Source organism: Hippopotamus amphibius, chromosome 6 (genome assembly GCF_030028045.1).
Source record: "Hippopotamus amphibius kiboko isolate mHipAmp2 chromosome 6, mHipAmp2.hap2, whole genome shotgun sequence".
Classification (NCBI taxonomy): domain Eukaryota; kingdom Metazoa; phylum Chordata; class Mammalia; order Artiodactyla; family Hippopotamidae; genus Hippopotamus; species Hippopotamus amphibius.
Window position 1 is genome coordinate 61,853,464 of NC_080191.1, and position 15,422 is coordinate 61,868,885.

Sequence of the window (15,422 nt, forward strand, 5' to 3'; positions counted from 1 at the left end):
TCAGTTTATGTCTTTGTCATTTGTTTGTTATTGATCTGTCTTTAATGTTGGAAACTTTCCCCTAAGTCTTGTAATCTTTGCCTCCTCTTCCTATTCAAGAGTAAATCTCAATTGAAGTGGTTGGAATACCTGTATATGGGCAGGACTCATGGACAGGGGCCTCCACTCCAGGGAGGCTGGGGTGTAGTTATCATTTGACACACATGGTTGTCAGTATCTGAAGACCTTTTCTCTTGGGCTGCTCAGTTTCCCCAGAGAGAACGCCTCCAATATTCTGTTTAGGGCATATAAGCTTGGTTGCCAGCATCCTGAATATGGGTGGAGAAGGTTCTAGGGCATCTCACTGTCCAGCATGTAGCCCCCAGACTTAATTGTGCCTGGTGCCCTGGGTCCAGAGCACGTGGGATCCAACATCTTCTGCGATGGTGTGGGGTGGAGAAGGAACCTAAATATCCCTACAGACTTTCAACCAGCCCTCCCATCCCAGTCCCACCTGCATCCTCAGAGATTCCTGGTCTGCAGATCCTGAGCCTCTTGGAGTCCTGCTGCACAGAGCAGCAGTATCCTGGCCTTCCTTCTCTGCCTACTTAGATTTCAGCTGTGTCTGCTGAATGTGGTGTGAATGCGGATTCCTGAGAGCAGAGGTCAACCGAGAAGTCAGTTTTTAGGTACCAAGAATGCAGAGTCGTTCACTCACGTTATCTGAGGGAAAATTAGAAACAGCTTAGATTCCTAATATCCCAATGGTTATAGATACATGATGGGATGTTAAGTAATGGTAACAAGTGTGTTTTTCAAGAATTTTAATGCCATGGGGAAATGGTCAACATATACCACTAAGTAAAAAAGCATTATGTTCCCAAATGTGTAACACATATGTTGGAGGAAAAAAACAACTAGAAATATCTCACCTAAACATGAGAAATGGTTGCTAAGTTAGTGCTCTTTTTGATTTTATTTTTGTTAAATCATCTAAAGTTAGGATACTTTTATGACCAGGATATCTATTACTTTTAAATCCTAACTCCTTTTAACTGCATAGCACAGGGAACTATATTCAATATTTTGTAATAATCTATAATGGAGAAGAATTTGAATATATATATATATACATATAAACTGAGTCACTTTGTTATATACCTGAAAATAACACAATATTGTAAATCAACTATACTTCAATTTTTTAAAACTTAAAAAGAAAAAGCAAAAAAGAGAATGCAGAGTCACTCCCTCAAGGCCAATTCACATGTCTGCTCCTCTGTGAAGCCATCCCCAACTCCCTCTGTTTTTCCCCACCCAATAAAATAGCCCTTTGCTTTCTTACATGTCCATAGCACTCTGCATTGACTTCTGTCAACCCTCTTATCACACCATGTATTGATTAAGGTCAACATCTTGAGTCATTAGGTAAATGCTAATTAAAATAATGGCCATCATCAAAAAATCTAGGAACAATAAACGCTGGAGAGGCTGTGGAGAAAAGGGAACCCTCCTGCACTGTTGGTGGGAATGTAACTTGATACAGCCACTATGGAGAACAGTATGAAGATTCCTTAAAAAACTAAAAATAGAACTACCATATGACCCAGCAATCCCACTCCTGGGCATATACCCTGAGAAAACCATAATTTAAAAAGATACATGTACCACAATATTCATTGCAGCACTATTTACAATAGCCAGGACATGGAAGCAACCTAAATGTCCATCGACAGATGAATGAATAAAGAAGATGTGGCACACATATACTATGGAATATTACTCAGTCATAAAAAGGAATGAAATTGACTTATTTGTAGTGAGGTGGATGGACCTAGAGTCTGTCATATAGAGTGAAGTAAGTCAGAGAGAGAAAAACAAATACCATATGCTAACTCATATATATGGAATCAAAAGAAAGGGTACTGATGAAGCCAGTGGCAGGGCAAGAATAAAGATACAGATGTAGAGAATGGACTTGAGGATACAGTGGTGGGGGGTAAGCTGGGACGAAGTGAGAAAGTAGCACTGACGTATATACATTACCAAATGTAAAATAGATAGCTAGTGGGAAGCTGCTGCAGAGTACAGCGAGATCAACTCAATGATTGGTGATGACCTAGAGGGGTGGAATTGAGAGCATGGGAGGGAGGCTTCAGAGGGAAGGTATATGGGGATATATGTATAAATACAGCTGATTGACTTTGTTGTATGGTGGAAACTGGCACAAGAGTGTAAAGCAATTACACTCCAATAAAGATCTGCAAAAAAAGAAAAAAAGACGCCACTATATACTAAGTTAAAATGATTGACCATGTCAGGTGCTGGTGATGCATGGAGCAGCTGCTGGTGGGACGTTTCTTTAAGAGTTAAACATACATCTACAATAAGACCCAGACATTCCACTCCTAGGTATTTATTGACCCAAAAGAAATGGAAACATATCCATACAAACTTGCATGCAAATATTGGTATCAGATTTCTTTGTTACAGCTAAAAACCTGGAAACAATCCAAATGGCCATCCATGAATCAATCAACAAATTGTGGTGTATCTGTACAATGCAATAGTGCTCAGTAATAAGAATGAGCGAACTCTTGATACACACAACTGCAAGGAGGAATCTCAAAATGATTATGCCACCTGGAATAAATTATACAAAAGAGTACATGCTGTGTGATTCATTGTATAAAGTTCTAGAAAATGCAAACCAGTCTGTAGTGATGGAGAGCACATCCGTGGTGGCCTGTGGATGAGAAGATGAAGAGGAGGGATTGTCAAGGGTCACAATGAAACTTTTACAGGGATGGTATGGTCTTTGTCTTGAGTGCAGTGATGGCTTCATGAGTGTATAATTCAGACTTTTGAAATTAAAAACGAAATGCATGGGACTCCCCTGGTGGCTCAGTGGTTAAGAATCTGCCTGCCAATGAGGGAGACACGGGTTCAGTCCCTGGGCCGGGAAGATCCCACATGCCTCGGAGCAACTAAGCCCGTGAGCCACAACTACTGAGCCCGTGTGCTGCAACTGCTGAAGCCCATGTGCCTAGAGCCCATGCTCCGCAACAAGAGAAGGTACCACAATGAGAAGTCCATAAACCGCAACAAAGAGTGGCCCCTGCTTGCCACAACTAGACAAAGCCTGTGCACAGCAATGGAAACCCAACGCAGCCAATAAATAAATAAATAAAATTAAATGCATGCAATGTACTGTATGTTAATTACACCTCAATAAAACCCATTTTAAAAGGTTTGATATCGGTGCAAGAATTGATAAAAAGATCAATGAATCAGAATAAAGAGCCCATAAATTGACCTGTATTTATAAGGAAACTTGGTATATAATAAAGGTGGCATTACCAACCAGTGGAGAACAGATGAACCACTCAATAAATAGTAATAGGGCAGTAGACTTTCCCTACTGAAAAGTTAAATTAGATGCATACCCCTAAAACTAATACCAGATTGATCTAAGAGTCAAATATGACAGGAAGAAAATGGCTTAAAATTATTTTTAAAAAATAAAAAATTAAATTATTAGTAAAAAGTATAAGAGAATATATTTATGACTTTGGGTAGGTAGGAATCTCTTAAATAAGACATAAAAAGCACAAACAATAAAGGAGAATATCGATGTCTGACTCCATTGAATGTAAAACTTCAATTCTTCAGAAGATACCATAAATAGAATTAAAAGAGAAGTCACAGAATGGACTAGAGGACACAGAGGGGAAGGGGAGGCTGGGACAAAGTGAGAGAGTAGCAATGACATACATACACTACCAAATATAAAACAGATAGTTAATAGGAAGCTGCTGCATACACAGGGAGATCAACTTGGTCCTTTGTCACAACCTAGAGGAGTGGGATAGGGAGGGTGGGAGGGAGGCTTAAGAAGGAGGAGATATGGGGATATATGTATAAATACAGCTGATTCACTTTGTTGTACAGCAGAAACTAGCACAACACTGTAAAGCAATTATACTCTAATAAAAATGTATTAAAGGGACTTCCCTGGTGGCGCAGTGGTTAAGAATTAGCCTGCCAATGCAGGGGACATGGATTTAAGCCCTGGTCCGGGAAGATCCCACATGCCTTGAACCAACTAAGCCCGTGTGCCACAACTACTGAAGCCCGAGTGCCCAGAACCTGTGCCCTGCAACAAGAGAAGATATTGCAATAAGAAGCCCACCCACTGCGACAAAGAGTAGCCCCCACTCACCACAACTAGAGAAAGCTCGCACAGCAACGAAGACCCAATTCAGTCAATAATTTAATTAATTAATTAATTATTTTAAAAAAGATGTATTAAAAAAAGAAAGAGAGAACTCACAGACTGGGAAAAGGTCTTTGTCCTACATAGAAGAAACTGAGGATTAATATCCAACTTATGCTTTTTTAAAAGTTACATTTCTCAAAAAATCTAAAATTAGAATAACCATATGACCCAGCAATTCCACTCCTAGGTATATATCCAAGAAAAAACAAAGAGACTAATTCGAAAAGATAAATGAACCCCAATGTTCATAGCAGCATTATTTACAATTGCCAAGATATGGAAGCAATCTCAGTGTCCATCAACAGATGAATGGATGAAGAAGTCACATACACACACACACACACACACACACACACACACACACACACACAATGGAATACTAATCAGCTATAAAAGAAGAATGAAGTTTTGCCATTTGCAACAACATGGGTAGAATTGTAGGGTATTATGCTAAGTGAAATAAGTCAGACAAAGACAAGTACTGCATGATATCACTTATATGTGGAATCTAAAAAATACAACAAACTAGTGGATATGACAAAAAAGAAGTAGACTCACAGATTTAGAGAACAAACTAGTGATTACCAGTGGGGAGAGGGAAGGAGAGAGGGGCAATAGGAGTAGGGAGTCACAGACTATTATGTATAAAATAAGCCACAATAATATATTGTACAATACAGGGAATATAGCCAATATTTTACAAAAATAACTATAACCTTTAAAAATTGTGAATCACTCTATTGTACACCTATAATTTATACAATATTGTACATCAACTTTACTTCAATTTAAAAAAAACTTACAAATCAATAAGAAAAAGGCAAACATCCAATAAAAACATGCAAAGCCAATGACTAGGCAATCCCCAGAGTATCCTTCTAACCAGGATCCTTCCAAACATCCAACAAGCAAAGTAAAAAAAGAAAAAGCTCAGAGGAGAAAGATGGCAGCAAAGTAGAAGGACATGGAATGCATCCCTTGCCACAGATGCATCAGGAATACACCAAAAGACACAATAATTCCCACAGAAAACCAGCTGAACACCAGCAGAAGACCTTGGACACCAGAAAGGACTGCAAAGATCCTGTCATAACTGGGTAGGACAGAGGAGGAAAAAAAAGGAGAAAGAGGAGGAGAAGGAAGGAAAGAGATGGGTCCCACACCCTGGAGCAGGGGGAGCTGAAACAGAGGGGAGATTGCTGAATTCAGGGAAACATCCCTTATCTGATGGGGAAACCCCTTCTCCAATGGGGTATTTCCCTGGGTCAGAAGGGAGGCTATGGGACTGTTCAAAGAGGGTGAAGCAGTGGATCTGTGGCAGACAGGAAAGGGTGAAAAACACACAGAGGGTCCACACCACAGCTCAGTGTGTCTGGACTGAGATATGGGTTCACAGCTGAACAGGGGGTCTGGGAGCTGCAACACGGGAACCAGAGAACTGGTTCAAGGTGAGAAACATTGTTGGCAGTGGGGAGACGGACTGGGGGACAGGAGGGAAGAAATCTGCAGTGGAGAATGCCTACCAAGGAAAGGTGGGGGTCCACGGTGGCAGCTCAATACTGCTGACTCACAAGCAGCGGGTAGGAGCCGCGGGTGTAGGCTCTCTCTAGGTGCCTGTGACAAACAAGGGAGACCCCCTCTGGGCCTGGCTATCACAGTCAACAAGGGATAACAAAGGCCCCAAGGCAGGGCTGGCCTAGAGTGCCTGCAGCCGAGAGCCAAAAATCTGCAGAGTGGCCCAGCTCTGGAGACATTCTGTTTACACCTGAGCCACCAGCACCCCTCTGCAACAGGCACCACCACCACTGCCCTGGCCACCATGACCCAGGCAGGGTACTACTGCTCACTCACTCCCAGAGGAAGGAGCCACTATTGTACCCTCTCTCCTCCCACACACCAACGTTTACAAAGGAAAAATAAAGGAAACTCTGCTGGTCGCAGAGTAATACAAAAAGCACAAGGTGGGTAGAAGGACACTTACAGCTGAGACCCCAAGGAAACAGAAATATTATTATTAATTCTATTGATCTGGTCCATTCTGGGGTCAGTTCTAACTTGTTTTTTTTTTTTTTAATTACAATCTTATTCCTAAGATATACACATGTTTTATAACATTTTTATTCTATTTTTTCTTCTATTTTTATTTTTAGACTTTTTATATATTTCTATTTCTAGCTAAGTTTTTTGTAGTGCTGACTATATCTCTCTTACCTTCTTTTCTTCTCTATCTTTTACACATTTCTACTTTTTCCTTTTTTCATATTTCCAGTCACAATACACTCTTCTGTTACCCTGTCTTCTACCCTTTTTTAGTTTATTTTATCTTAATATACTTATAATCAATATTACCAGTCTGCTCTGTTTCCTTGCTTTATTCTCCAGATGACCCACAGCTTTGGTTTTTCTTATTAGATTTTGTCTTTATCTTAGTTCTAATTATAATTCTCTGATTTTGCTTTAGGAATCTTCAGTCTGTCTGGTTGTTCTCTTGTTCTTTATTATATTTGATCCTCACTTTCAAAATTTCCCTAGATTTGTGTTTGTGTTGGGAGGGGGGGTTGGTGGTTTTTTTGGTTTTGAATTTTTGTTAGTTTTCTCTTTGATTGTCTGATTGCATACCAGGGTTCTCCTGTCAGGTTTTTCTAGTGCTTTATGTTCTATTGGGTTCGGTATTTGTGTGTCTTGTGCATGTATGTGTTTCCTTTATTTAATATTTGTTTGACTCAACCCTCGCCATTAGTCTGGGGCTTGGACACTCTTTTTTAATCCTCTTTATTGCCTGGACTAGCAACTTCTGAAGTCTGGACTACTCGACCAGAAGTCAAGTAGGAGGCACTGGAGAGGGAACACTGAATCCAGGATGCTAGACCACTAGGGAGTCCTCAGCCACAGGGAAGATTAACTGCAGAGAACTGTCACAGAGCCCTGTATCAGAGTCTAAGATCCGGCTTCGTCCATCTGTCTGCAACTGCCAGTACTGGACATCTCACACCAAACTACAAACAAGAGAGGAACAAAAACCCACCCATCAGCACACAGACTACCTAAGGCCATATTAAGCTCACAGATATCCTAAAACACACCACCTGACACAGCCCTGCTCATCAGAGAGAAAAGACTCAGAGCCACATACCAGAAAGCAGGCACCAGACCCTCCCACCAGGAAGCCTACTGAAGACACTGGACAAAGCTGACCACAGGGGACAGAGAGCAGAAACAAGAGGAATTGCTACTAGGCAGCATAGGGAAAGGAGACAGCAAATCCTATAAATTAGACAAAATGAGAAAGCAAAGAAACACCTTGCAGGCAAAGGAGCAAGAAAAAAAGGCACAAGACCAAATAAATGAAGAGGAAATAGGAAAACTGCCTGAGAAATAATTCAGAGTAATGATAGTAAAGATGAACCAAAATCTTGATAACAAAATAGAGAAAATACAAGAAACAGTTAATAAGGACTTAGAAGAACTAAAGAGCAAACAAACAGTAATGAACAACAAAATACCTGAAATTAAAAATACTCTAGATGGTATAAACAGCAGAATAACTGAGGCAGGAGAATGAGTAAGTGAGTTGGAAGATAGAATGGGGGAAATAACTGCCATGGAGCAGGAAAAAGAAAAAAGAATAAAGGAATGGAAGACAGTCTCAGAGACCTTGGTGACAACATGAAGCACACCAACATTCGAATTATAGGCATCCCAGAAGAAGAAGAAGAAAAGAAAGGGTCTGAGAAAATATATGAAGAGGTTATAGTGGAAAAGTTCCCCAACATGGGAAAGGAAATAATTAACCAAGTCCAAGAAGTGCAGAGAGTCCCATACAGAATAAACCCAAGGAGAAATACACCAAGGCACATATTAATCAAAGTAATGAAAATTAAACACAAAGAAAAAATATTAAAAGCAGCAAGAGAAAAGCAACAAATAACATATAAGGGAAAACCCATAAGGATAACAGCTGATCTCTCTGCAGAAACTCTGCAGGCCAGAAGGGAGTGGCAGGGGATAATTAAAGTATTGAAAGAGAAAAACCTACGGCCAAGAATACTCTACCCAGCAAGACTCTCATTCAGATTCAACAGAGAAATTAAAAGCTTTACAGACAAACAAAAGTTCAGAGAATTCAGCACCACCAAACCAGCCTTACAATAATTGTGAAAGGAAATTTTCTAAGCAGGAAACACAAGAGAAGGAAAAGACCTACAAAAACAAACCCAAAACAGTTAAGAAAATGGTAATAGGAATATACATGTCAATAATCACCTTAAGTGTAAATGGATGAAATACTCCAACCAAAAGACACAGACTGGCTGAATGGATACAAAAACAAGACCCTTCTATATGCTGCCTACAAGAAACCCACTTCAGACCAAGGGACACATATAGACTGAAAGAAAAGGGATGGAAAAAGATATTCCATGCAAATGGAAGTCAAAAGAAAGCTGGAGTAGCAATACTCATATCAGAGAAGTTAGACTTTAAAGACTATTACAAGAGACAAGGAAGGACAGTACATAATGATCAAGGTATCAATCCAAGAATATGTAACAATTGTAAGTATCTATGCCCCCAACATAGGAGCACCTCAATACATAAAGCAAATGCTAACAGCCATAAAAGGGGACATCAACAGTAACACAATAATAGTAGCAGATTTTAACACCCCACTTACACCAATGGACAGGTCATCCAAACAGAAAATAAATAAGGACACACAAGCTTTAAATGATGCATAGATCATCTCAACTTAATTGATATTTATAGGACGTTCCACCCAAAAACTACAGAATACACTTTCTTATCAAGTGCACATGGAACATTCTCCAGGATAGATAACATCTTGGTCACAAATCAAGCCTCAGTAAATTCAAGAAAATTGAAATCATATCAAGCATCTTCTCTGACCACAATGCCATGAGACTAGATATCAATTACCTGAAAAAACTGTAAAAATTCAAACATATGGAGGCTAAACAATGTGCTATTAAACAACCAAGAAATCACTGAAGAAATCAAAGAAGAAATCAAAAAATGCCTAGAAACAAATGACAATTAAAACACAAAGACCCAAAACCTATGGGATGCAGCAAAAGCAGTTCTAAGAGAGAAGTTTATAGCAATACAGTCCTACCTGAGGAAACAAGAAAAATATCAAGTAAACAACCTATCCTTACACCTAAAACAATTAGAGAAAGAAGAACAAAGAAACCCCAAAGTGAGCAGAAGGAAAGAAATGATAAAGATCAGATCACAAATAAATGAAAAAGAAATGAAGGAAACAATAGCAAAGATCAATAAAACTAAGAGCTGGTTCTTTGAGAAGATAAACAAAATTGATAAACCATTAACCAGACTCATCAGGAAAAAAAGGGAGAAGACGCACATCAACAGAATTGGAAATGAAAAAGGAGAAGTAACAGACACCACAGAAATACAAAAGATCATGAGAGACTACTACAAGCAACTATATGCCAATAAGCTGGAAAACCTGGAAGAAATGGATAAATTCTTAGAAAAGTTCAATCTTCCAAGACTGAACCAGGAAGAAATAGAAACTATGAACAGACCAATCACAAGTACAGAAATTGAGGCTGTGATTAAAAATCTCACAATAAATAAAAGCCCAGGGCCAGATGGATTCACAGGCGAATTCTATCAAACATTTAGAGAAGAGCTAATACCTATCCTTCTCAAACTCTTCCAAAATATAGCAGAAGGAGGAACACTCCCAAACTCATTCTACTAGGCCACCATCACCCTGATACCAAAACCAGGCAAAGATGTCACAAAAAAAGAACATTACAGGCCAATAATACTGATGAATATAGATGCAAAAATCCTTAACAAAATACTAGCTAACAGAATCCAACAGCACATTAAAAAGATCATACACTGTGATGAAGTGGGATTTATCTCTGGGATGCAAGGATTCTTCAGTATATGCAAATCAATCAATGTGATACATCAGATCAACAAATTGAAGGATAAAAACCACATGATCATCTCAACAGATGCAGAAAAAGCTTTTGACAAAATTCAACATCCATTTATGATAAAAACTCTCTGGAAAATGGGCATAGAAGGAAATTGCCTCAATTTAATAAAAGCCATATATGAGAAACCAAAAGCTAGCATTGTTCTAAATGGTGAAAACCTGAAAGCATTCCCTCTAAGAACAGGACCAAGACAAGGGTGCCCACTCTCACCATTATTATTCAACATGGTTTTGGAAGTTTTAGCCACAGCAATCAGAGAAGAAAATGAAATAAAAGGAATACAAATTGGAAAAGAAGTAAAATTGTCCTCTTTGCAGATGACATGATATTATACATAGAAAACCCTAAAGATTCTACCAGAAAACTACTAGTGCTAATCGCTGAATTTAGTAAAGTAGCAGGATACAAAATTAATGCACAGAAATCTCTTGCATTCCTATACACTAACAATGGAAGAGCAGAAAGAGAAATGAAGGAAACTCTCCCATTCACCATTGCAACAAAACGAATAAAATAGCTAGGAATAAATCTGCCTAAGGAGGCAAAAAACCTGTATGCAGAAAACTATAAGACACTGATGAAAGAAATGAAAGACAATACAAACAGATGGAGAGACATACCATGTTCTTGGATTGGAAGAATCAACATTGTGAAAATGACTATCCTACCCAAAGCAGTATACAGATTCAATGCAATCCCAAGCAAATGACCAACGGCATTTTTCACAGAACTAGAACAAGAAATCTTATGATTTGTATGGAAATGCAAAAGATCCTGAGTAGCCAAAGCAATCTTGAGAGGGAAAGACGGAGTTGGTGGAATTAGGTGCTGAGACCAGCTCGGCGACTCGAGGTGCATGACGGGTGCTGCAAGCTTGAAGAAAACACAGACGCAGACTGAAGAGAAAGATGGGACCAGGGGACTCAAGACCTCTAGGATCAAGAGCCTTGCTGATTCATCCCACGTTACTTTTATTGGTTTCTCGGCTAACACTCCCAGGTTAATCCCATAAACAATCATAGGCTTCACATGACTGGGGCAAAGATCTTTGTTTGTCTCCTGGGTCCGATTTGAGCTGGTGTGGATCTGAGCAGGGTGCGGATTTGAGCTGGGCGTGGAGAGCAAAACAGCCCTGGGGGCAGGAGACCTCTCTCAGATATTAGGGGTCTGTGCCCCACCCCTGTTGGCCCCTCTGCGACTGTGCCTGTCTTAGGTTGTTCCTCCCCTGAGGAATCTTACCCATCTCTGGCTAACCAGCCATCCTCCAGGGCCAAACAGGGTGATATGAGGTGTGCAAGTGAGAAAGGGGCTGCACCCCCAGAGAGGGCCAACCCTCTGCCTATGCCCCCCATAGTCTCCATGCCCCGCATCCTCAGCTCCTCCACTGCTCAAGCAGGACATTCTGAATCCCATTGCTCGGCCCACATACTTTAACATTTTCAAGGTTTCAGAAAGACTCCTGAATGTCTTCCCACAATTAGGCTTCCTGACTTCAAACTATACTACAAGGCCACAGTGATCAAGATAGTATGGTACTGGCACAAAAATAGAAAGGAAGATCAATGGAACAGAATAGAGAACCCAGAGGTAAACCCACGCACATATGGGCATTTTATCTTTGACAAAGGAGGCACAAATATACAATGGAAAAAAGACAGCCTCTTCAATAAGTGATGCAGGGACAATTGGACAGCAACATGTAAAAGAATGAAATTAGAACACTTCCTAACACCATACACAAAAATAAACTCCAAAGGGATTAAAGACCTACATATAAGGCCAGACACTATAAAACTCCATAGGCAGAACACTCTATGACATACATCAAAGCAAGATCCTTTTTGACCCGCCTCCTAGAATAATGGAAATAACATCAAGAATAAACAAATGGGACCTCATGAAACTTAAAAGCTTTTGCCCATCAAAAGAAACCATAAACAAGACAAGAAGACAATCCTCAGAATGGGAGAAAATACTTGCCAACAAAGCAATGGACAAAGGATTAATCTCCAAAATATATAAGCAGCTCATGCAGCTTAATACCAAAAAAGCAAATAACCCAATCCACAAATGGGCGGAAGACCTAAATAGATATTTCTCCAAAGAAGACATGCAGATGGCCAACAAACACATGAAAAGATGCTCAACATCATTAATCATTAGAGAAATTCAAGTCAAAGCCACAATGATGTATCACCTCACACCGGTCAGGATGGCCATCATCAAAAAATCTAGAAACAATAAATGTTGGAGAGGGTGTGGAGAAAAGGGAACTCTCCTGCACTGTTGGTGGAAATGTAAGTTGGTACAGCAACTATGGAAAACACAGTTTGGAGGTTCCTTTAAAAACTAAAAATGGAACTACCATATGACCCAGCAATCCCACTCCTGGGCATATACCCAGAGATAACCATAATCCAAAAAGAAACATGTACCGTAATGTTCATTGCAGCACTATTTACAGTAGCCTGGACATGGAAGCAACCTAAATGCCCATCAGCAGATGAATGGATAAAGAAGATGTGGCACATATGTACAATGGAATATTACTCAACCATAAAAAGGAATGAAATGGAGCTATATGTAATGAGGTGGATAGACCTAGAGACTGTCATACAGAGTGAAGTAAGCCAGAAAGAAAAAAACAAATACCGTATGCTAACTCATATATATGGAATCTAAGAAGATGGTACTGATGAACCCAGTGACAGGGCAAGAATAAAGATGCAGATGCAGAGGATGGACTTGAGGACACGGGGTTGGGGGTGAGGGGGCGGGAAGGGGAAGCAGAGACGAGGTGAGAGAGTAGCGTACGCATATATACACTACCAACTGTAAAATAGATAGCTAGTGGGAAGTTGCTGTATAACACAGGGAGATCAACTCGATGATGGGTGGTGCCTTAGAAGGCCAGGACAGGGAGGGTAGGAGGGAGTCGCAGGAGGGAGGGGATATGGGGATATATGTATAAATACAGCTGATTCACTCTGGTGTACCTCAAAAACTGGTACAAGAGTGTAAAGCAATTATACTCCAATAAAGTTCTTTAAAAAAAAAAAAGAGAAAAAACAAAAAGCTCAACTCCACTGGTAATTACAAGAGTCCAAATCAAATCTAGGACATAGCACTTCTCACCATGAAACTAGCAAAAATTTAAGAAGCAAAAATAGCTAGAGTTGGAAAGGATATGGAGAAATGAAAATTTTCATTCAATCCTGACGGTAAATTTTGGACAATTGCATTGGAGAGCAAGTTGGCAGTATCTAATAAAACTGAAAACATGTTTATGCTCCAACCCAGATATTTTACTTGGCAGAGGTGGGGTGGGAGCTGGTGGTGACAAGGACGGTCCAGTAAAGTTACACCATCTGTGTTCCCTGAAAGTTCTAGGCTGTCTTCATAAGCTCTCAATTACATGTAACTCATCTGCCCACCAAGCTGAGAAAAGAGATGGGCCCAGAACAAGTTTACCCAGGAGAAGATGAAAGTGAAAGGGCTGTTTGGTTATTGCTCTAACTTCTGTTATTTGCTTTTCCATATTGGGTCTTCAGAATCTTGACACAGGAGATCCTCTTTTCCTGCCACACTCTGCCGCTCTGTGTGACAAGGCAGCCTTCATTTCAGGTATGTGACTGTGGCCACCACACTGCTCAGCAGTCAGACCACCATCCGTCTAAGTGCAAGATGGTAACAGGCCTGGGCATCACGTCTGATCGGGCGAAACTGGGGCGGGGGAGAGTTTCCATCCTCACCAGCAGAACTAAACAGCCTTCCAACAAGAAAATAAACAATCCAACTTTCTCCATTTGTAGAAAACTGAGGAGACAGCTTTGTCAGTCTGTGATATCAAGCATGCTGATCTCCTGTGAAAATTACTCACTGACCCACACTTATACAGTTGAAAGCTGGAGAGCTTCCCTCATCAGGGAGGTGGGCCAGTGCCAGCATACCCACACTCGTCACCCGTTGGCCCCTGGTGGGGCTTGGTGTGGGTGTGGGATGGAGCAGAGCCCACAGCCCCGACCTCACCCATGCCCTCCACGGTCCCTGCAGCCCATCAGCCCAAGACAGCCCACTATTTCAAGGAGAGGTATGTCAACACGTCCTCATCCTGTAATTTCAGCACAAAATTACAAATGTCTGTGTGCATCTATCACTGGTAAACAGATTGCCTGTAAGTGTTTGTTTGATATTTATTTATTGAAGCCAATATTGATTGATTGATTTTCTGTCATTGTAAGTATATATATAAACAGGTTCGTGACTAGTTCATTTCCACAGGACAACGCAGAATCAGTGTTTTGAGGAGGGGGGAAATTGGCAAGTTTTCCACTTTTCTACAGTTCTTTTCCTCTCTTTAGGTTTTTCTGGGGACTTTCAGAATTAGATGATTCTGGAGGGCAAACAAAAGGATTTTGATTTAGGATTATATACTCTTAACAAATTCCCAATAAATAGAACAACGTGCACTGACCTTGACTTTCAGCTGATAACCTCTAGGGCACCCCCATATCACGAAAACACAGGACAGTTGGTGTCATGGAGGTGTTACTTCAGTCCCCCCCACCACCTCATTCCAGGGCACCCTCCACCAGGTGGGGGAGGGGAGCAGGACCAATGGGTGTCCAGTGATGAAAGGACTCACATGTCCTTAGAATGACTCCCATTTCTGATTTATTCCAGTGATGGTGCGGGGCCCTCTGTGAATCAGATCCCTGTCTGGCTGACCTGCCCATGAATCAACTCCTGTTTCAGTCTGAACCTTCCAACCTCACCAGCTCAGACTCAAGCATGAGCAGACAGGACTGCCAGAGCCAGGGCCTCCAGGAGCATAGAAGTTGCCGTGTGCAAATTTAAAAAGGTCCTCCTGTGGGTGGACAAGGCTCAGGGCTGGACCCACCAAGATGCTGATCTCTGCCTGGCTTACCCCTCAGCTGCACACCTTTGGCCCATGCAGAAAAGGTCACCATTTTCCAGGGTATCTCTGGATAGACTCCTGCTTCTTTGACCTAAAGACCATCTACTAGCCCAGGTTTTCTTAACCTTCTTATTATTACCACCCTTCTCCCAAGAAGCCTTTTTAGATCTTTTTTATTTTTCCTAATCGCCCCCTCCCATAAAATTTTAATACCTCAGATATACTATACATCTACTTGTGGACTGAAGCC